The sequence below is a fragment of the Plutella xylostella genome, chromosome 8 (genome assembly GCF_932276165.1).
Source record: "Plutella xylostella chromosome 8, ilPluXylo3.1, whole genome shotgun sequence".
Lineage (NCBI taxonomy): Eukaryota > Metazoa > Arthropoda > Insecta > Lepidoptera > Plutellidae > Plutella > Plutella xylostella.
In genome coordinates this window covers 7,653,806-7,678,504 of record NC_063988.1, presented here as the reverse complement: position 1 = coordinate 7,678,504, position 24,699 = coordinate 7,653,806, and the positions used below count along the sequence as shown (strand labels likewise).

The 24,699-nt window shown below is 36.0% G+C and overlaps 1 protein-coding gene across 6 annotated transcripts in view; it reads left to right on the top strand.

Annotated features, from left to right (window-relative positions):
* The first annotated feature begins 3,861 nt into the window (after positions 1-3,861).
* LOC105390372 (POU domain, class 6, transcription factor 2) overlaps positions 3,862-24,699 on the top strand; it is a 106,602-nt gene continuing 85,764 nt past the window's right edge. Inside the window, exons 1-2 of one of the 6 annotated variants that reach the window (XM_038114813.2) lie at positions 3,862-4,245; positions 11,020-11,114. The gene's annotated coding sequence lies outside the window, so the exon portion shown is untranslated. The remainder of the gene's footprint in view (positions 4,246-11,019; positions 11,115-24,699) is intronic. The other 5 variants (XM_038114814.2, XM_038114818.2, XM_038114812.2 and 2 more) reach the window with 5 other exon arrangements.

Below are 24,699 nucleotides of genomic sequence, written 5' to 3'. Positions count from 1 at the left end.
AATATCCAACTGTTTCAAGGTATCTTTTCATCAAATATTTTCTTTATGTAAACATATTAGTTTTTACTAGATTATAAATAATTATAAATAAACAACAAATATGAAATAGATTATAAATAGTTTTTATACAGTAGTACGATTGACTGTCGACCACTAAATATTAACTGTGGTCTGATTACAGTTACAGGCACTTGAATATATATTTTTTTAAAGATTCACGTATATTCCTCTTAGGCGATGTTCTAAGGAATCTCTTTTGTGACTATCCAACTGCGCAGGAGTAGATTATTGTGTTCCAATAAATTTCAAAGTTCAAAATAGCCCTTGCTGCATATGAATACGCAGTCCATTTTACTCGTGGCATGACTCAATTTATATTTATCCACTGAGATGACTTCCGTTTGATCGTCAGTGGCCTCCGTAAGGTCGACAGCAAGGGATAAAAGGCGTTTGACTACGACTTCTGATGTTCATACCTATGCACTCACGACTGTAATCCCCGAAGGGGTAGTCAGAGGTGAGCCACCCACATTTCGCAGCACATTTGTACTCACCTGATAGGTTGTGAACCATATCGCCGTTTTGGAAAAAGTAGTTTGATGTTCACAGAATACAAATGTCACATCTTTTTATTCCCAGTTCCTTATAACTTGGTCAAACTGGGTAGAATCGAACTCGTGACGTACTGCAGCTATTTACAACTAGTGTTACTATTTACAACTTGTACTTAATGCCTCTGTTGTTCGTCTGTCTTGTCTGGTCCGACGTGTCGATGGTCTGTCGACGGCCATTTCATTTATTTTCATTAGTTATTAAAGTGCTTTCGACGAAATTCGGCAATCGGCTGGTGACCGTTTGGCAGCCGTTTACTATCACTGTTGTTCGATATTCCTGTATATGGAAGTAATAAAAATAGTAAACGTAGGAGTTACTTACTCTTTTTTGTCTACTTTATGTATGGCTAATTGGTATATTTTTAATACAAGTCAAGGTATTATTTTGATTCCTTGGAAAACATAATAATAGTTTGTAACGTGTTACAGTTGCTAGTTGCTGTGGTGGAAAAAATGGTATCATATCTCCATAGATCAAACACTTCTTTAATAATATCTCGATACTTATTGGAGCGAAATCTCAATCTCCTCTGTTATATCCTTCAACTATTGTATTATGCCCTTGTCTAACAGGGTGACCAAAAAGTTGAGCATCTTACATGGTGAGCAGATATATCTATTGGTTCCACTGTACACGTGACGATACTGACTGGTATAGGAGACGTTCCGTCAAAACTATGGCTTTCAATCACAAAAGAGTCATAAACGATCTTCTTTAGCCACTTCTTTCATATCAGATAATTACATTTATAACTTATATTTTTATTTCACTACAAAAAAGGTGAGCAGTTTTTTTGTCATCAAAGCTGCAGTTTTTGTCACGATGAAAGTGTCTAGTAAGTGTATATTTTTTGTCATACGAGTGCTTTAATTGTCTTAGGATCGAGGTAAAGCTCTACGCTTCGACCCATATTATGTCCATGATTGCAATTTATTGTGAGGTTACCACCATACCACTACCACCACCGAACATTAGCGATTAACAATTTTTAATTGTTAATGAGTCGGTGGTGGTAGGGTCGAGCTGATTAGACATCACAGGGCCTGATGAAGATTAAGACAGTGCTTTCTCACCTTTCCCACAAACTATCATCATCAATGCCCCTAATGAGAATAGTCTTTTCCCAAAGAATGCCACAATATAAACTCACCGGCCTTTCTTATCCAACTACTATCGTCTTACTTCCTGGCCTAGTGGTTTCAGCGACCTGGAGGGCGTCCCGCGTTTGCCTGTTGCCTTACCTTGCACATTGACAATCAAGCAAGCCAACAGCATTCCTAATCTGTGAAAAAAATGTTAGCCTCATATAAATTATCTAAATTTGGATAGATAATTAAGCAATGCTGCGTAAGGATTGTTGATTGCAGAGGTGCGGTGGTGGTAGGGCAGCTGTTCGTAGTCTCCTTTTGAGATCTTGTCTATCAGAACCAGTTATAAGTCGGTGGAAAGCATTCCTTCAGTCACTAGGATCTCGCCAGGTTCCTGAAAAAGATTCTGCAATGATAAATATGTCTTCAGCGATGCGAAATATGTGATATTTGATGACCATTCCAGCCCTACGTCTACGTCTTATAGAAATATTGTGATTTGTTGGTAATGAGTTCAAAGCTGTATGACTCCGCACATTGCCAACGGACAATCCTTATGCAACATAATTTGTAAGGAATTGACAGATGCTTTTGACAGTTCAGCGATGCTGCTTAAAGTTTGATTAATCCTAACTAATATCCTAACTAATATTATAAATGCGAAAGTAACTTAGTCTGTCTGTCTGTCTGTTACTCTTTCACGCCAAAACTACTGGACGGATTTGAATGAAATTTGGTATACATATGGTCTAGACCCTGGGAAAACATAGGCTACTTTTTATCCCGGAATTCCCACGGGAAATTTTTTAAGGCGAAGCGAAGCTCGCGGGAACAGCTAGTTACTAATATATCCGTGCTGAGCAGGTCTTCTTTGGTGGTGCTAAACTGGAGCTATTCAAAGTGGTTGAGGAAAATGGGTGTTCACCATAGTGATTCCGTTCAGTAGCTTGGGAGATCCCAACTGACAAAGTTGATGACTGCTGATGGTATATTAAATAACTATGAGTCAGTTTATTTCTAGAAATAGAGTACACCTAATAATTAGTGCATAAATAAAATAAAAAATATATTAGAATCATGAGGAAGGAAAAGAAAATCTAGAAGATGTTGGTAAATAGTGTCTTAGGTATCGAAAGGTTGAGGAGGAAATTTAATATAAACAAAAGTTTATATTAAAACTTCATCAACCTTTCGATTGACAAATGATAGTCAATCGGCTACTGTGTAATCTTTTGTTTTAGCTGGTTATAGGTGCCAATTGATTAACCCTATAAAATGCATGTCAGGTAATTAAAGGTATTTTTTTTTCATTAATTGATTTAGTTTATGAAAATTTACTCTCATGTTGAAAACTTCCACAGTCGCTTTTTCACGTTACCATCCAGAACTAACTGCCTCCTAGCAATACATCGAACATTGCAGACCTATAAAACAGTTCAATTATCGAATGCTGCCAAAACATTTCATTCAGAACTAGGCAGTTGAATAGAAGTTGGTGTGTCCAAGGCGATGCATGGAGCGGGCCGCGGCCGATAATGCATTGTCCAGTTCTACGAACACCCCCGAAAATAACACTACGCGAAAAAACGTACCAAACTCGCCACCTCCCGCTCGCGTTAATGTCCCCCCACCGCGCAATAAGCTTCTTTTTTTAATACATAACTTTTTTTCAAGATGCATTTTTACGTGTTTGGGCCTAAAAACTTTACACACCCAAAAGCAGAAGCCGAGAGAAACGGTAACGCCTCTCCGTGCGCGGATTTCTCTCTCGCACCCGCGCGCGCCGCCCGCCGGACGATAGTGGCGCGAGCGGGACAGCCTATCCGCAAATACGTCACGTCTTAAACCAACGTTAAGGCTCTATTTCGCTTTTCCGATCGCTGACTCTTGACCAACGCACCGGACGCTGTCGTTTGCATCCAAGATTTTGTTCGAAGTGGCACGAATTTAATACAAGATTTTTTTCATAAATTGTAAAGTTTTCTTAAAGTTTTATTCCTGAAAAGGGTTGGACTATGCGTCTCACTCTAGCGTCCGGCGCGAAGGCACCGCGCCACGACAATTGAGTTGAGTTGAATTGAATTGAATCGGTTAAACCGTAAAAATGGTGCTTGCGGGCAGCGCCGCGCGAGAGTGAGACGAACGAAAGGCGGGTTGGTCGAGACCGCTGCCTTCTTCACCTCGACTTACGCCGACTAGTGAACGTCAGTGAACTGGCGTGGACGGCCGCTTCAGCGTAGTTCCCGCGTCGCGTTTGACAGTTGAAAAAAAAAACAATTTCGCGCTTCTTTTACGGACTTCTGTTTTGAAACTTTTGGGAGCGTTCGAATTTTTGTAACGTGTTTATCGGTTGTGACGTGTGTTTGGATTGTTTTGCTGCTGAAGCGTAGACATTTGCGGTGTTGCAGTAATTATCGCCGACTGGTCGTCGAGACGCTATAGCTACAAAGTGATGAATCAGCGAGTGCCGGCTAATTAGCGGACGTCACTGTTTCGAAAACAAATTAAACCGCGTCTTCGATCGCGAAAACATCTGACAGTTGTAAGTGTTCTCAGAATGTATTTTACTGCATGAGTTGCCTGACTAATTTGTCGAAGGGGATAAAATTTAGTTTTTTTAATACTTATTTGCTGCCTTTTATATTTACTGCTCAGTAGATGAAGAACTTATTTTAATAACTTAAATATTTTTCTATACTTGTCGAGTAATTTTTACCAACCGTAATACGTTTTTAAATCAAATTTTAAATACATTTTGCACTAACTGACATACGTTTGGCAGGTGACTAAATACGTTTAGCGTTTGGTGAAATTCCACCTTAGGGTGAAATATTTTTTGTTAGCAAATATAAATAAAAAAATAGGTTATTAATTTCACATGTAGAATAAAAAATTTATAAGTGTAGAACGTTATGTTTTACATCAAACGCAAACTTATATATTTACGTACAGATGAACGGCAAAATAAAATGAGAACGTGTTTCATTTTTTTTCAAAAGTCGCGAAACTACGTTTAAAATGTGAAGTTTGGTTATGGGCGGAGCGTGGCGGCACAAAACACCTGATTGGTTCCGATACACGCGTATTTCGTTCAAGAGAGCCTATTTTTGTTTAACATTAATCGCTCGTTTTTTTTTTCCTTTTTGTACACTTTCTGAAATACCTGGAATTAATATCCTACTGCGCCAACGGCAGGGTTAAGAATGTTAAGATTCAGATTTGTATAGATTTTCAAATACTTACTTATTTCTTTAAAAATGTTGTTGGTCAATTTAAGAAATAAACATTAAGACATATAAAACGGTACACACGTAAGTAAATACTCTTTTAATATATTTTTTATTCCAAAGATGTCTCACCAATGTGATGTGTGACAAATAATAATTTAGATGAGTAAAATTATTAACTGTGTACTTAGATTTTTAAAAATTGAAATAAAATAAACATGACTCATATTACCTATCATACACAAATTACACAATACAGGCTATGAATAATTAATAATTCCTAAAGCAATCAGATTTCAATTAATATTACTTCACAATAAATACCAATAAGAAGTTTATTAAAATCATATTAAAATAGGAAAATCACATGATCACTTAAAATTAAAGGAAATACGATAACGTAATATCTACCTAATGTTAAAAAATTACGTCTAAAAAACTATTAAAATGACCAACTAATGTAGAATCCAATCAAATGATAACAGAGAAACAGTAGTACTCTTGTCTTGAGATTTACAAACGTACCAAGAAAATGACAACTACCTATTAATAATACACCTTTTACCAAACTACATCATTTTAGCAGGTATTAGTAGGCTAGGTTTAAACTAAACACTTCCTAATCCTATAGAGTTTATATAAAGGACGAAACAACAAAAAAACTAGTTGCAAAGCTCAAAGTACAGCTTTATGCAACCCTACCGATATATGAACTTACACACGCATAATATACAAACATAAATATTGACAAACCACAGTTGCTGACGGCCACATATAGCCAATAACTTTTGCTATACTCGTACTGACATTCCCCCATTTCAGCTCTGGCTGCCGTATCTAATCATTAAAAATGTCAGGGTCTATCTGTTTATTTCAGTAACATCAACACTTCATTTGCTAAAGTTAAATATAACAGAATGTCTACGGTTTCCTAGATCTTAAATTTCGAATGAACAACAGATGCTTGCTAATCCGGACCCCTGCTAGTTCGGTGATCCCTGTAATCCGAACAAAAATACGGACAATTGAGGGAAAACTGGAGACTACCCTTGGCCACTGCCATACTGTTGTTGGGTTGTCATTAATTGACCTGCACAACGATACAGTGATAATATATGTATGAGGAAGATTTTCAAAAAGAAAGAAAGAAGTAAAGCTGTTTTCTTCATTGTAAAAATGAAACGTTCTTAACGAAAGACAACTATTAAAAACTATCGCCCCATTCGGAAAAAGGGTCTCTTATATCCTTGGAGAAAAATAGGGCAAAAGAAACTCCTGAGAATTATTTTAAAATATAGAACTGAAAATTACGTACAATGGTGTGTATTTATAAGTACTTATAAAAACAGTTTAGGACCACTAGGTAAACTACACAATTGTCTAAAGAATTACACTATCGTCGCGTGCGCATCGAAAACCTTTATTCATTAACATTCAGTTCAAAGGAAAAAGTATTCATTTTGTTTTATGTCTAAATAATGAATATTTTTTAACTGCCATTGACATTCCGTCTTTATCAGATTTTATTTTTATAAATTCTTTATTTCACATAAAAAACATTGTACAAAGGCGAACTTAATGCTAGTAGCATTCTCTACCAGTTAACCTTTGGTGATGTCGAGAAATTGGTTGGTAGTGCGATAGGCTGAGAGGAGAGAAGTTTATCTACTTAAAACGAAACACCGAGATATACTTACTTATACAAATTATATACCTACATATATAAATATATTCCTACATGGTAATTATTTAAATTAAACATTATGAAGTAATTATTAAAATAAAATATTAAGTACTTATTTTTAACTAAACTATCTATATATTTTACAAATAAAAATGATAATAATATAAAATACTTATAATAACATATTCCTACATTATATTTTTATGTTCTGTATCCTGTTGTTTTGGGTTGTTGGAATAGTGAACATTATCTCCTTGGTTTCAATTCATTACTTTCTAAAGGAAAAATTACGTATAGGTATTATTTATATTCTGTAGACAACAATCCTTAATACGAAATTTGCCAAGGGTCGATTTTTAGCCTGTCTGGATTAGTGAGGCCCTACTCTACTACCATAATTCACTCTATGATTCATATTTGATTGTACCCATCACAGCTATTACCAGTATACTTTGCTTCTAAATAAGTTCATGTTTGTATTTTAATGTAATTATCAAAGCCCACACTGAACCTTAATAAATGAATCATGATTATAATAGCATCCCAAAAACCTCAAGTATTACAATTTTACGTTTAAATAAGTATACTGAAGTAGGTACCTATAAAAAACGGATTTATTACAATAATTAAAAACAAAACTTATCTAATAATATTGAAGAAAACAACAATGTATTATTATTTGAATATTCAAAAACGTACTTAACAACTTAATTAATAAGAAATTATAGCTATTTAATTGAATTTTTTAAAAAGACCCTCAGATATATTAGGTTTATTTATATTTTTTTAATAACAATAAACAAAAATACGTAGGTAGACAGTGTAGATACCCTACTATTTTTATAAGGGTGATATTTAGATGGATAATGCATTTATTTACTACCACTTATTAATTAAGTACTTACTAATTAATTTTACACACTATACCAACATATTATTTAGTGCTAACTCTACTATAGGTGCTTCAACTATAGGTATAGGACACGAAGTCATCAGCATAATGATATGTAGATTATTATTTGACGTCATAACGCTATAATTGGACACACTATCGTATTAATAATTATAAATCTAATTAGCAAAATCACAATGTAAACATGAGCCTATGTTTATAGTTTGTTTTTTGTTTGATTAAAAAATGTTACAAATGAAATCCTATGAAGAAAAGTAGCGGCCCACAAAAGCGATAAAAAAATGATTGTCAGATTTTGAAAGTATCCATAATAATAGAACTTATAAGAGGATTGTAGGAAGTTTGTAAGTCCATATTTTATTTTTATACGATAAGGTTACGAAATAAGTTTTTTTTGTGCCAAATTACAAACTAAATTAGACAACATGTTAATGTAATTATTCTTTTCCGTGTACAAATAAAGAATATAAAGTCCACCCTTTGTACTTTTATTTGTAATATTTTTACAATAAAGAGTTAAATAAATAAATATTATATATACATCTATGTATCTTCAGTTTTGGACACATTACGGAGATATGTGAACTTTCCAAATGAAGACGCTTTCCAAATCAAAGGATATCTCAACTGCAATAATAGTATTATTTTTTGCTGATACTGTCGTCATTATGAGGAACAAGATGTAACACCTACGCAACGCTAAACGCACTGTAAAGGAAATATGAGAATCACAGGTAGGAAAAAGTCCGATAGGCAAGATTAGCGATTAGATTGAACATGTGCCTACACCGTACAGAAACCGGGACTTGCTATTTTATGACAAACAGAACCCTGACAACAGCTTTTATTAACCATTTGAGCAATTACATCTAATCAGTAGACATTTTATGTCTCTTTTCACACTCGCAAGCAGTCGCGGGGGAGACAAGGATGACGTGACGGCTCCGAGCACAGCTATCAATCTCTAATTGCTTTTATTATTTTTAAGGCATCGTAATCATTATGGCCGTAATAAAAATTGTAATTTCTTCTCATTAGTTCAATTAAAGAATTTTCTAGACACGGCGTTTGCTTGATGTCCGCGATACGGTTAGAGATATATTTGTACTTACGAAAGGTTTTTCAAACTTATGGTTGCCTAGAACTCTGTAACATTTGGTTGCGGCCATTCTAAGTTTATGATGACGTGTTAGGCACGGGTTATATCGGTATCGATTAAAATTAACTGTGATAGTGTTGTCGGTAAGAGATGTGATACTGCCCGATTCCGGTGTAATGTTCTCAGATAATTTAAAATTGGTTCCATGTAATTTGGATTTTGTGATTATCACTACGTATTCAAATGTGTGGCTGAATCGTGATCTCAAATTGGTCTTCAGTAGAATGGCGTGATGAGATACGTATATCAAATTAACACGTGGTAAAAGACCATCTAGAAACAATAAATGTGCTATGAAAGGAAGTGAGATAGACTGTATGTGCCACATCGACACAATACCACCGTTTAAACAGACATTAGTACAGTAGGCAGGTGTTTGATGAAATATTACTAACAAAAAGACTAACCACATGGTTAAAGAACAAGATCCTATGAAAAAACGTGGCATCGCACCAAAACGTAACAAACCAAGCCCCGCCTACTTTCGCACGAGACACGAGAAAAACTTCGCCGAAAAGTTTCCCGCACACGTGTCGAACACGTGGTCTTGGGAAAAATGTACCCCCCCCCCCTCGCCCCGCCGCGCCGCACCCGCGGGGGTGGGCCCGCTCCTGAGGAGTCCTTCTAACGTACGTCACCAGATCGGGGTTACGGAACCGCGCTTACATTTCAAACTCCCCGCTCTCAACCTTCTTTTTTATGTTGCTGGCTGGCCGGTCGCACAAATTTTGTTCCTTTTTTAAATGTTAACTTGAAGTTCGGACGCGTCGTTCCAATTTCAAATCGACTTGTCAATAATGAGCGTCGGAGATCGCACTAAACGCCTAAATAATAGTTTTAAACTTTAAAAGTAATTATGAAATATTTTTTCTGAGAATCAAATTATCGGCTAATGATGCATCACTGATTGTCTATTATCTTTCGTCCATATTGAGTATAATTATTTAATAAAAAAGCCGCAATAAAATATTTCATGGTTGTATCTGATGAACTCTCGAAATAATCGAGAATGCAATGATAATTATACTCGAGATATGAAAAAACATTCATTTTGGCCGCATACTTCTCACATTAAACCACTCGACGCGTTTTAGGTCTGGTTTGATGATAATTGAACTTTGTTCAACGAAACTATTAATTACTATTCTTTCACTACGTCCAAAGGCTTTTAATAATTTATTTCCTATGATTATTTTTTTAACTCCTTTCATCTTTTTTAATTATTTCAGAGTAGAGATCATTTTGCATTCAACCAATGTATACGATGAACTCTATATGACTGAGATGTAGGTATTGTATCGGGAAATGATAATGTTACTTATGACTTGCGTATGACCATTGATTTATTCTCGCAAAAACATACACGCTAATTTTTTGTACAGGGTTTTTAAAAAAGCCTTAACAGTCAGTCTCTATAATATCTTCATTCGCTCAACAAATTAAATTCTTTCTTAAATACCATGTAACAACTAAAGAATCATCATCATCAACCAACAATTGTCTAATGCTGAACATAAGACTCCACTGCCATGGTGCAACCGAATAAGGCGAGGTTTACACTAGAACCAGCTAGAAGTATGCTTGATTACAATACATTCACATACTGTAAGAAGTTGCCTACTTTTTATTTGGTTTAGCTGTGGGATTAGCTAATTACGTCTTAAGTGCGATTTCATCATCATCATCAGCCAATAATCATCCACTGCTGGACATATAGGCCTCTCCCAAAGTCCTCGGCCTTCGTCATCCAACAACTACGGCTACCCGCCTAAGGTCGTCAGTCCAGAGGACAGGAGGGCGTCCCACGCTGCGTTTGCCTGTTTTTGGTTTCCACTCAAGAACTCTACCTACTGTACACTGTTTACCCCAACGGTTATCGGTTCTTCGGCAGATATGACCACTGCCACTTCAGCTTGCATATTTTGACAGCTATGTCGGTAACCTTAGTCCTCTGACGGATAACTGATACGATCCATCAGTACTTAAGTGCGATTTATACTTCAATAAAAATACAGTAGCGAGTTTAGTTGCTTGACAGTTAATTATGATACTACTCGATAGAATAGTTATGTGTAAAACGATCTTTATACATTGTTGCATCATATTTTTTATCAACCCGGTTCCATTTACCTTAGAAGTTGGCTGGTAGAAAATGCTTTTAGCATTGATTCCACCTTTTTTATGTAATAATTATTTATCCAGATTGTGAAACAGGCTTTAAACTTTGCTTTAAATTTACGTTTCCACCTTTTTTTTTTAAACTAACAATATTGTTATTTTTTCAGTTGTTTTCACCCTTTTTTTTAAACTAACAATGTTGTTGTTTTTTTCAGTTTTGTGTGTGCTGCTACCCCCGGCCGCAAGCTGTTTTACCCCTACTTGAAGACGTCATCCCTGCACAGGGACTTCCTGTTTGCCAGTGGCTCTGGTCAGTACCATTCTCTACCTTATTATCTCCAGTTTAAGGGTGGCTTGCACCAAAAAGTTAATCAAATTTAAATCTATGATCTCATCCTCTGACATAATACTTGATAATACTGTCAAAGCAAGACAGCATTTGATTTAATTGCATTTAAATTTTTAGTGCAAGCCTACTTTTCAGCAACTACGCCGCACATCGTCGGATCAAATGTCAAATAAAATGTATGGATTTGACAGCTGTCATAGGCATCATCTAAAAATATGGATACTATCCTTACCTCTATCCAACTAGCTTCTTGCTGGGAATGCTGGGGTTCAACTCGTTGGAAGTTCGACGGGATCTAAACCTAGCGATAATGGCATGTAGGACCCTGCGAGGAGAGACGGAATGTCCTCATATGGTTGGTGAGGTTTGCTGCCTGTTTGCCCCTAACAAGTATCTGCGAGCCAGATCTCACAGGCTGCTGGCGGTGGGTGCAGCGCGCTCGGTGGCACGGCAACAATCGCCTCTAATTCGGGCCACTACGATGGTGAATGCCATAATAGATTCGGCACCACAAGTCGATGTGTTTGCGGATGGTTGGCCAAAGTTAAAAAAGGCATGTCTGAAATTTTGTGAGTCTGAATAGTTTGTTGGATAAATTATTATTATATAACTAAATAAGTATTATTATTATTGTGCCTCTATGTAGCGCTAAGGTTTTTCTTTATAACTGTAATGCTATGTAGTGTGATGATGAATAAATAAATAAATAAATAAATAAATAAATAAATCTATATATTACAGATACACACACACACTTGTACACACAATGTAATATATAACAAAGTATAGAGTGCGACTACGGTGACAACCGTGGTGAGAATTCCTAGACGGACACATAAGTATAATAATAATTTATATAGGTATCATCAATTTCTGCTCTGTATCTTGGTGGCATAATATATAGGTCGGTACATTTGGCCAATGTATTTTGGTATGTTTTATCCATATAGGTAAAGGTAGTTTTATTTTTTTGATGAGTTGATGAGTAGGTAAATAGAGCTAGCTTGAATGCTTAAGGTTTATTTACATACTTTTGTTCCTATATTTTTTTCTTATTTTAAACCTATCAAAACCTGTTGTACTAACGGTAATTTATTTATATTGTCAATGTCACCTACATATATAATTTAGGTTCAATTAATTCTACTAATGGTTCTCAATATTGGTTCCTATTCCATGGCACATTCTGATAACAATCTACATTTTTAATCAGCCAAGCCAATCACAATAGCATTAAGCTTACCTTATCTACGTTAATTAGAGTTTAGACTACACTTACAAAAAGCTTAGGTTGAAATTGCGCGAATCAGAAATCAGAATCGAACTTACAAAATCTGTTCATTAATCAACGTCAAGGCAAAACTGTGTTTCTTCGAAAAAACACGCGTTTTAGAACGAAACATAGCAATCGCTGCGATACTAATAACAGTTCGGAAATAAAGGGTTGCATCGAAACGAATTTTAATGAAATATTTGATTTATGCCCGTCTCTCGGATCAGGTAGCTTATTATAAGCATATATCATTAAACATTACATATATAATTAAGTCGATCTTAGCCCGGAGCAACCCCAATTTAGGCCGGCCGCCGCGTATGATAATTATAATAAAATTGCCGGTGCCTTAACCGATAAAAACAATAAAAATTTAAGAAAATTATAACACATCTGATTGATGTATTATTTGGTAATTTATTGCTTGTAATTACATCGTGTAATAATGGTCGATAATGCGAGCGTATAGGAGGATTTATTAGTATTTATTAAAGTATGAATTATTGTATAATTACTACGATGGGAGCTTCCAAACTAAACAGACTGGTTGTTTTAGGGTAGGATTTACGAGTTCTCGGAGCAATGTAATACGGGTGCGGCCGGCCATCGGCCAACATTCCTGGACGTATCATTTTCATGTATCGTATTTAGAATCGTTAATAAATCGGGTTCGGGGAGGGAAATCTTAAGGTGATTGGGAGAGGGTTAAATATAATGTTTTGGCGAACTCAATTTGGATCGGTCGGGTTTTAGTCAGTATCCACGGCAAAGCCCTTCGCTCGTGTAAATAATACTTGGGAAATTATTTTACTAATAAATAACTAACTACTGCTTTACCTTGTGAAATATTTCCTTCTTATATGGTTTATTTATACGTACAGTCAGCAAAAAAAACATGTAAGCCTCAAGAAAAACTCAGACAATTAGACAAGTGGATTAAAGGATATGGGTACCTTTCTCTCAAACTTATTGTGGTTTTATCAACTTTAAGTCACACAATGCAATACAATATAACTTTATTGATGTAACACACAATGTATAACAGTTGTAATGTTGAATAAGTTCAATAGGCTACCTTATCGCTAAGTAATATCATCCAGGCAACCTTTGCGTGAACGGAACGACTTATAGAGCACAAATGGAAGGCGTAAACGTATTGCATTTGATCAAGTATTATTATACTAACAACATTAAATTACATTTATCCATTCAATGTAAGTATTCAATATTATGATCACCTTAAGTAAACCAAAAAGAGTTTTTCCTGTAACATCTCCGCCTAAAAAAACACCATTACGTATAGACACAGATCCAACCATAATCGTATTTCCAAGTATGCTTTTTAGGATCATCGTATTACCGTTCGCTTAGCCACGACTCCACAGCTTACCGAGTCATCGTAAATACGCCCGATAGTTAAATTCATAGTTTTTATCGCCTCTTAAACAGTTCAGTTAATGTTTTTAACGATCTCGTTATTGGTTGATAGATTAATGGTTGAGCACACACTGTATGTCTTGACTGTCGAATGTGACCGAGAGAAGGCGAGTTGCCAGAAATGTAGGGAATTGCTTGCAGATTTTCACGTTTATTCTGATAGGAGAGTTATTGTGTGAGCGTTATAATTGGACATTTGGGGCCTTACCACAAAAACTAAGACAGTATTTAACAGGTGTTTAGCGCTGTCAAACGCCTACAAAATCTGACAAATTTCGTTTTAAACACTTGTTAAACAGTGTTTAAAGTTTTTGTGGTAGTACAGATAGTATTTTATTATTGCAATAGGGTGAACGAAAAGAGCCTGTGTGACGTATCAAATTTAATGTACTTTTTATATACCACTGACGAATCTTGGGCATTTAGCGACTGCCGCTATTCTGACTGACTAATCCTTTCACCACGGTGATAAACCAACTCTAGTGATAGCCTTGACACGTTAAAAAAAAGAAGATTGCAATGAGGATATCTATCTATTGTTAATTATTTCAATATAATTTTTATATACTGTATTGAACTATCAACGCCAGCCAGCACTATTGGCAGACCAAACACTGTTTTCTGTTGTATGTGTTTGCTCAGTGCGTAGATCTCGGTTTATTATTAGTGTTTCTATTTAATATTATTTCTTGCAGCTGTAGTGGGAAACCGATAGCCATTAGTGTTAATAGGTGGTATTTAACGTGTCGTCGTCACGTGGCTGGTGAGGGGTCACTCTCTAAAAGGAAAAGGCGAAGTTTCGGCTGCGCTGCTGCGCGAGCCACGACTCTATCTCGTTGTATTAAACGTGCCGATTGCACGACAGCTCTCGTTCGTTCGTTTTTCGTCAGTATAGAGTCACCCTCCTGGTATTTTGATAGATAACCGCGGGTGGCGTTCGTTGCGTTTAAATTTGTGCATCTACGCCTAGCTAGACTAATATACTTAGAGAGGAATGATTTGATTGTTTATTTGTTTGTATTGGTTACTTACTCCGTTGGCTCAGGGACCCAAAGTGAGTCGGCCTCCGATACAAGAGATCGTCACTTCTGACGGTCCAGTCTGCGGCTTGTAGATGCGCGCAGGTTCGCCTCGACCGCGTCACACCAGCGGTACCAGGGCCGGCCCACCGGGATAGGCTCCAAAACTACTTGACTTATTTCATAACATTTTACCATTACAATCATCCCAAATTCATACAGGAAACCCTTAAAAGTCGATACAAATCGTACGTTCATAGTCAAAAATATTTTGGTCACACCTCATACAGTATCTTACGGTGTTCCTCTTATGGTTATTTCAATAGATTGTCCTAGCTATAACCTCCACGCTTGGCGGGCACTTTGGAGGACGATTTCGGAGCGCGATTTCATGCTCTAAATTTTAAGCACTTATTTATCAATAAAAGTCAGTGACTCAAATCATTTAATTAAAGTAAATACGGTCTTGTGTATTTTCCTATTAGTAATTACAGTGGATGGCCCACTCGGTTGATAGGTACTTGTTTATTGTTTCAATGGTTGGGCCAATTTCACAATTAAACATAAGTACTCATATCCCTTTTGACGAAACTGTGCTTAATGAAAAATGATTCTAAATATATATTTTCCTTTTTAGCCGACTACTTAGTACCTAATTGATGGGATCATATACATGTGGTTATAGTACTAAGTATAAATCAATCCATTAATTTAAATTCACAATTGGAATAGACCCAAAATCTCTGGTATGAGGTATGAGTTACTTTAACTAACGTTATTATTGGAAAAGGCTTTGTCCAGCAGTGGGCGACTGTTAGTGGACAGCTGATGATGATGAGGATTAAAAAAGGGTGTAACGACTATGACGTGTAAATTTTAAAATGTATCAATGAATGATTGAAATTGTAATTGAGCTAATACACTCCCGGGCAATGAAATAGTTCCACTCACAAAATGCCGCCACCAAACGACCCCAATTTTTTCGAACATTTAATTTAAAATTTGTACAAAATATTACCGTATTTTGTTGGTAATATCCTGATGCTCTGTTAAATGTACTTCAATGTTGCAGAATGCGTCATTAAGCTACCATTTTCCGTTAAAGAGTAATTTGGTGTTTTTCTCAGTGGAACCTTTTCATTGCCCGTGAGTGTACTACAATAGGGTCACTTTTACCAAACGCTAAACGTATTTAAATCATTTTTTAAATATATTTTGTACTAACTGACAGACGTTTGACAGGCAACCAAATACGTTTAGCGTTTGCTAATAGGCGGCCACACATTCAAATAGCACTAGGTACGAGTACGTACATAAACAGACACGCTAAAATAAAACCCTTTTCTTTTCGCATTAGGCGGGTAAACATAAATAGATGATCTATTTATTACCATGTTATCATAAACATACTCTTTAAAATATGCTTTACGTCACGTGAACACCGAGACTATAATTAGTACGCAATTGCGTATAAGATTAACCCTTGACATCATGTTGTAAACAACTGATTATATTAGACTAATGACGTTTTTCTCACCTAATTATACACCTGTGTGGAAAGTCCGATTAAAGGCCTATTCAGAGGGTCTAGTGCAGGTTTGTTTGTTCTCGCATACAAAGTGGCGCCTCTAGAGGAATCTATCATGCAACTTTAGACAGATAATGTATACAGATGACAGAAGAAAACGTAAAATTTTATAGTTTTCTAAAATTGCAAAACCTATACTAGATGTACAGATATGTGATCGATATCGCTGACGCGCGGTTTTCATACCGCATCTGCTGCCGCTACACGGGTTTGTTATTGGCGTTGGTAAACGTCACTATATCGCGATTTGCCATAAATGCGCTGCTGTGATTGGTGGAACACGCATTAAACGAGTTTATCGACATCGATAATGCACCCGTGTAGCGGCCGCAGTATGATACGACATGGGAGATATCGCTAACATCAACCCAGCATCATCATCATGAGCCGTGGTTAAATAACAGATAAGGCTTCGTCTCTATTTTCCATAAAGTTTCATGCCCAATGGGTTGATGATGTCTCTCTCCACTCAGACGTAAGTAAAAGATGTGAATATATGTATAACTACAACATCAATGATAATATCAGAACCCATTAAGCATTATCAAAGTTATTACATCGACATAATTAAGCTACATTTATTACAATTCTTAATGTTTGCCCAACAATAACCTATCAAATTGTGAGCGTTGATTATGAGCCACTTTTACGATCCGTATTATGCCCACTCACTACCCCTTTGTCAAAGTGGACCGCCGGCAATTATAATGTAATTCCAGAATAAGTACAAATAATAAGAGAGAAATGCAAGTATTACAATCGCTCGTAAAAGTTAAAAATTGCGTTTGAAACCCATAAAATGGCGGAGACTTATAATTTGCGCCGAAAGAAAAATAAATAAATAGTATTTTGAATTAAAATCGCTAATGACTTAGACCATTAAGTTAATCATTTTAATTAGAAGGCCAACGGTTGGCTTGGTCTTTGTTTGTTTCGTTTTTGGGTTCTGTTGAACATTGCCGCGTGGCCACTATGCCCAGTGTGAGTTGATTCTGTTCTGTGAGTGAACAACTATTGGTGCAACGCCCAAAGCACAACGGTATTTAACTAGATGGAGTGTCATTGCAAAATATTTTTTTCAACAAATAACACCCCAATCCTACCACTGAGCTCTTATTGAAACGAAATAACTGAATTACCTACGCTGAGTAAAGGATTTTCTTTCTACTTTCTTTTAAGTAAGTACATTACCAGCACAAGGAGTCAGTGTTTCATTAGAATTTAAATTACTTAGTTTGTAAATGTTTATTAGTGTCATTCTATACATACTAGGGAAGTAGATTTGATACAGACTATTTAGTTATTACTTTCCTCAATCTTACCTTTGGGTCCTATAGCGTTTATATAAGTAAAAAGTGTACACATTTTAACATTTCGGTCATTTCATTAATTATAGCGCCATCCGGAGTGATCCGTGGAAGTCAACCTCAAAATCTCTTATCAATCGCGAGTCCACGACACGACGGACAACTGAATAGGCCCACATTATCCTTAATTATATAGCCATCCTTCATCCAGAAAATAAAATACACCCTATTACTTAAACAGTACAGCTGATTTTTTAATAAGAGACGATTCATCTTTCTTATTGTAGCAGACAGAGCTGGCACAGCTGACGGTACAAAAAAACTTATTTAAAGATAATGAGGTGGGTAGGTAGTTTTAATAAGATCGTGCGTTCGAATTTCCGTTTGCGATTTAAATTTGGTTCCGAAATTTGTACTTCACTTTTGTAGCGATTCTTCGTAATTTGGTTGGTTGTCTGTGTGTGTATTTAGGTATAGGTATGGGTATGAGCGACTCACGCGCAGTAGTGATGAGGCGAAAAATACTATGTTTACAGTATTTGAGAAGCTAATATTTTATTATAATATTTTAAAGATCAATATTTGCTGTATTTATTAGCATCAGCGTTTGGATATTTCTACATCCTTAACTAATTCACTATATAAATCTATATATTACATAAATAAACGTACATGTATGTATACATTTATATATTTGTGACAAAAAATATATTTAAAAAAACATATTTTCTGGTTTTCATAGCTTCCAATGGACTAACAGCATAAACTTTATTATGATGTCATCACGATAGATGATTCCATAAGATAAGGCAGTAATGTTTTGTAATTGGTTTAATTTAATGCGATCATTTTCGAATAATTCTAAAATGCTACTCAGATGAAGGTAACTTCCATCCACAAAAGAACAATATAATTCAGTGCATCATTATGGCAGAATTGGTGGAATATAATTATTTATTTGCTAGTCTGTGCTACACTATTAAAAACCTAATAATAGGAGTGATTCTGAAACCAACGTTACTAAGTTTTTAGCAGTTAAAGCTGTCACAACAAAACTGTATTTTGTAAAATATAGCTTTAGTCCTATGACAGCTGTCAAATCCATACATTTTATTTGTCCTTTGTTTGTTTTTAACGGAAAACGATCTTTATTTACCAGGCATAAGCATCTGTCAATCAAACGTCATAGAACTCATGCTATATTTTACAAAGTATAAGTGCTTAGAAAAAATATAGATAACTAGCTACTCCCGCGAGCTTCGCTTCGCCTTAAAAAGTTTTCCCGTGGGAATTGCGGGATAAAAAGTAGCGTATGTTCTTTCTCAAGGTCTAAAGCTAGACCATATGTTTACCAAATTTCAATCAAATCCGTTCAGTAGTTTTGGCGTAAAAGAGTAACAGACAGACAGACAGACAGAGTTACTTTCGCATTTATAATATTAGTTAGGATTAGGATGATAATAATGTATGAACATAACTAAAGCAACTTTTCGATTCGAAACTAGTCATCGCCACAGTATCTTGTCATTATAGCTCGGAAGGGGGCAGTCGGGGTAAAAAGTGTAATTATGTTGATTATTTCGGTCGTAATGCGCGACTATCCCCCACCCCCCTCCCCCACCCCGTCATTAATCGCCCCCACCTCCCCTTTCTTAGCCTTTATTATTTCGTTTCAATTATTTTTGTAATTATCTTTTTATAGCGGGAGCGCATTAAACTCGAAAAACAACTGAGTGGACATTAAACATTATTAGATTCAACATTACGAGATGTCAACGTTGTCATAGTAGATATTTTTTCGACGATTTTTTATTGTTACATCAAGTTTTATGTGCAATCTTGTTTAATTATGTTCCCTTAAGGCTTTTTTAACGAACACCCTTTAATTAGTTATTTTAATCATAGGTGAATGGAGCTATCGCACGTACAAGGTACTTTTCAAATTGCATTTGTTCGTTTGTTTCCAAGAACTTACCACCAATTCACTTAAAACCAATAGGTATATTTCCCGCTAATTCTAATAACTGTACTATATTACGCAATCGCTTCCATAAGACACAAGAGCGAGCTGCAAAATATAAAAAGGAGAAAAAGAAACACCAGAAGTAGATAAAATAATACATACAAATGCTTTTCTTCGAATTCCATATTAATATTTGAACTAAACAAACTGGGTCGTACGTAGCTCAGAAAAAATGCAAATACCCGCTTATTATAAATCGGAATTAAGTCCATTAGTAATTTAAATAGAGAACTCTATTTCTATACGAACGGAAATAAAAATAAAAAAAAACTATTTTAATTATTGTAAGTACGAAATGCGACTCGTGACCCCTAACAATAGGGCACGGATTTGTTAACCCTTTCAAATTATACTACGGTCCAAAGGAATCACGACCTTGTGTCCAATGGCTTAGATATTATAATACGCAAACTTAAGTTGTGATCAATGATCTAATACCCATTTTATGTGTATTGTGTTTTTAATGCGTCTGTATAATTTATTTTAAGTACTTAGGTTGAAATAATGTTGAGTCTTGGCTCTAAAATGAATGTTGGTATTTGTATTGCTAATGCCTTGTCCAAGGAACGATGGTTTTATAATGTATCTCTACACTAGCTGTTCCCGCGCGCTTCGCTTCGCCTTAAAAAGTTTTCCCGTGGGAATTCCGGGATAAAAAGTAGCCTATGTTCTTTCCCAGGGGCTAGACCGTATGTATACCAAATTTCATTCAATTCCGTTCAGTAGTTTTGGCGTGAAAGAGTAACAGACAGACAGACAGACACAGTTACTTTCGCATTTATAATATTAGTTAGGATTAGTTAGGATTTTATGTGGAACTTTCAAATGATGGCTGTTGAAGTACACTCACGGGCAAAGAAACAGTTCCACTTGCAAAATGCAGACACCAATTGGCCCCATTTTAAAAAAAATATGTAATGGGAAATTTCAATAAAATATTTACGTTTTTAGTTTGTAATTATGCTGATGCACCGTTAAAAGTGTGAAGTGCTTAGTAAATCGGTGATTTTCTCACTGGATCTTTTTATTTTACCGTAAGAGTATGTACAAATTATATTGTATATTTTTGTGAAAATGAGTCCGTACTATTATTTTGAATAAGTTCGGTTAGAAGAGCAACGTGTAACTTGAAAAAATGGGGTGTGTGGTGTCAGCATTCTGTGAGTGTAAATTTTTTATTGGTCGTGCGTGTATAATGTATATCCTTATTTCCGTAAACAAAAAATACTCTTTCCTCAAATCTTACTATATTCATATAATATGATAGTAAATCGATGCGGTTTTATCTTCACGAGCCCCGAGCTTGTCGTGCAATAACAATTTTCCATCGATAAATAAAATAATAATGACAAAATGCATGATGTTAAAGCAATTATACCGGATGCTTTTCGCGCCAAATTTCCGTCAATGGGGCAGCCACGGGGACCTACTCCGGTTCTACTGACACAAGGTTTAAAAATTTCAGATCCAGTCTATATTCTTATCCCAATGTTCATACCATAGGTTTTTGAGAAAGTAGATAACTGAGTAGGTATTTCGTACCTACTTCGAATGAAGCCAGGAACTTTTTACTTCAAATATAAATCGGTGAAACCTAGATGTAGGACGGCCCAGATCATCTTGTACCTTACCTTAGTAGTCTAAGCGCAAAGTGTTTTCGAGTGAAATAATAGCACCCCATCTATATATCTAGAACCATTCTGCTATATGCTAAGCTGAAACCTACTTGTGGAGCATGTTATATCTAAGCCCTTTTTTATTCCTTTTATTTATTTAATTAAACTACATAACATAATAATATTAAGGCTTACTAAAAACTAGCGACTATTACAAAAATGCAGTCTTATAATACAATTTAAATAATTTATTCTAAACTTAAGAATAACTTAAAACTATAGGTACTTAAATATAAGAACAAAAACTAAGTGTCCCCGAAAGCCCTTTTTAGAATGTAAATTTTGAAGAAATGTTTATATTTGTATTAACTCTTATTATAAGGCACGGATAACGGGGATATATTCTGTGGAGCGATAAAAAAGGAAACGTCTTCCTCCCTCTCGAAGCAGTACGATGTGAGCGAGAACGACATAGGGACATATGAAACTTTTATCACGTCGTGTCATGCGCTCTCTGCTTTCCATGCTACCACTCCGTATTCGCAATGCCGGAGTAGCCCCCGCGTGGGGATCGCGGCGCTCATTGCATTTCGGTTAATCAGCACATTATTCGGACAATATTGTTGTAAAATTCACGACGCACATTTGCAGGTTTCGCTGTTCACTTTCACTGGTGGGTTTTAATCATGGCATTGGCATTTCAGTGCGGAGATTTTCAATCGGGCGAATTACGCGCCAAGAACTTTTCGCTTTTCTAGTTTTTAACTTGTGCTGGAATTTAAATGCTAGGTTTCTCTTGTTATACTCTTACACGTTATACTAGGAGTAAGGGGTATCTTAAACAGAGAGTTGCAAAAGTGGTATACTATACCTTTTTTCACGAGGAAAGACATCTGACAGGACCCTTAGTACATTCGAATAAGGGTAGTTGCTGTTTGTATCAGATGTCTTTCCCCGTGAAACAGGGTATAAGCCGAAAAGGAGTGACTGTGGGGGTCATTCTGAGCAACCCCCTTCAGAGTCACCTCCTTTCTGCTTAGTAAGTATACACTTTTCCCTATAGATATAGATATTAAATCAAACTTAAATAGTAATGTAAGGTTGCACTTTGTCAAACTCACAAATCGCTTATTTAATTATTCATATTTTGACGGTTTGTTAGTTGAACAAGGCCCAAAAGTGTTATTTCTATAAAATTTTTTGCGCTCCTTTTAACGTGATTTCTCCTGTACTCGTACTTCCTGTGGGTTGACTGGTACAAAATGCTTTTAGCATGAAGTACATTTTTGTACACTTATTTAAATATTTGTGCAATCTTTATTGATTAAAGAAATAGGTATTACTACTTTTTATGAAGCTGATCAAACAACTACATTTGTAGTACCATCTGATAACGTTCACTCAACTTTTCACCCTTTCACGTCCACTACCGAGCGTAGGCCACGCTCTAAAAGTCCGCTCTACAATTGATTTATTTACCTTGCGATTCCGGTTCAAATAATCAATTAATAATACAGATGGGCCGATGACGTCACGCGTTGTCGCGGGCTCGCGCTTTTGCGAAAATTCCGCGGGAAAATGAAAGTGCGTTCGAAACACAGCGTCGAAGCCCATTGATGCGTGTGTTCGCCGTGTATGTTTTCCATAGAGCTAAGTAGAGGTGGGATGCGTTGGCCGATGATTCCGGTGACTTGATGACGTGTTGACGAGATTTATTTAAAAAATGTGGAACGAAAAACACTGGTTTTTGTATGGTTTGTTCACAGTTAAGATAGAATAAACTATTTAGGTAAGTATAGAAAACTTTTCTACACGAGCTTTTAGCTTAAAGATGCCTGTGGGATAGAAAGTTGTATATAACATCAAATATAATGTAGCAAAATAATGCAGAAATATATTATGAAAAGAATACTTTGCATTTTGTGCATGCAATGTTTTATTTATTGTTTTAATCTTCAATTTTACCTCTGGCAAAACCTTTGTCACCTACCTGCATACCATATATTTTAGATAACATTGCCATCTTTCAGATTTGTATATAATCTTAACTTCCAAGTAACGATTACAAATGTAATAGCTACGATGATGATGACATCGAAAATGAAAAAATTCAAATCTAGAATAATAGTTCACACGGTCCAAACGTCCAGTCTATGTCAATCGCACTGCGATCGATCGGCCGCGGCCGCGATGACTGTGACGTCACTCGTCATCGTCATCACAGGTCTATGGTCTCGCTGAAAGTGAAACCGTTTTCAGTTGTTATCTCGCTCGCGCCGTAATTGACCGATATTTGTAAACAAACGCACTCGCACGGCCGCGGGTAATTTGTGTGTTTTAACGCGCACCGCGGGCCGAGCTGATTGGCCGGCGAGATTTCCTTATTCAAATTTTAATTGATAGCTGATTGGTGGCCTGTTTTTAAACTGTAAGAGAAGCTAGCAAAGAAAGGCGAAATATTTTTCAAACTGAAAGAAAGTAGTCTTTAGTAAAGAAACGGTACTAACCTGAATGCGTAGTTTGAATTCAAAACTAATGATTCCCACCGGCTTCCCTTTTGGATTTGAAACAAAAAAGTCGACTCTTAGTCACTGCTGAATACTAGAGACTTGACCATTACATTCCACCAATTTAACAAAACTACTGAACTACGCAATAGCGTCAATCCTTCCTCCTCGAGGTTGACTGGTAGAAAATGTTTACAGCAGTAAAGTCCACCGTTGCTTATATTCCTAAATGATTATGCTTATGCTTAAATCATTAGGTATATAACTCAAAATATTTTATTCAATAAACAAATCTACTCCCTCCTCTCACATAACACGGCATTGTTCAAATCAATTCAGTTTAGTACTATTGAACCCGTGTGAAACTACCAATTACTTTATTTTTCAAACGCCATTGTTTTCCACTCATATTTAGCGCTAACTGACTTGACACGTTGACACTGACAGTTCCTAAGCACGTGCCGATTAAACAAAAGAAAACTGAACATTCGGCGTTCATGTGGAATACCTACGCAATATGTTATAATTATAATTTAAATTCAGAACGAATGAAAGCGGTCACTGTTACCGAAAATCACTTGAACAATCTCGATTATAAAAGGAAAAATCAACACGCCAGTTGCTGGCCGAAAACAATAATTATAAAGCGAGAGTAATTCTAATTTCGAATTCAAATTAAAGCCGCTTAATGCGCGGGAGCGACCCGAAAAAAAAGAGTTGACGAGAGCACGCCGAGGGTGGTAATTTTTCATTAATTTAAGTTCACCATTCCCTGT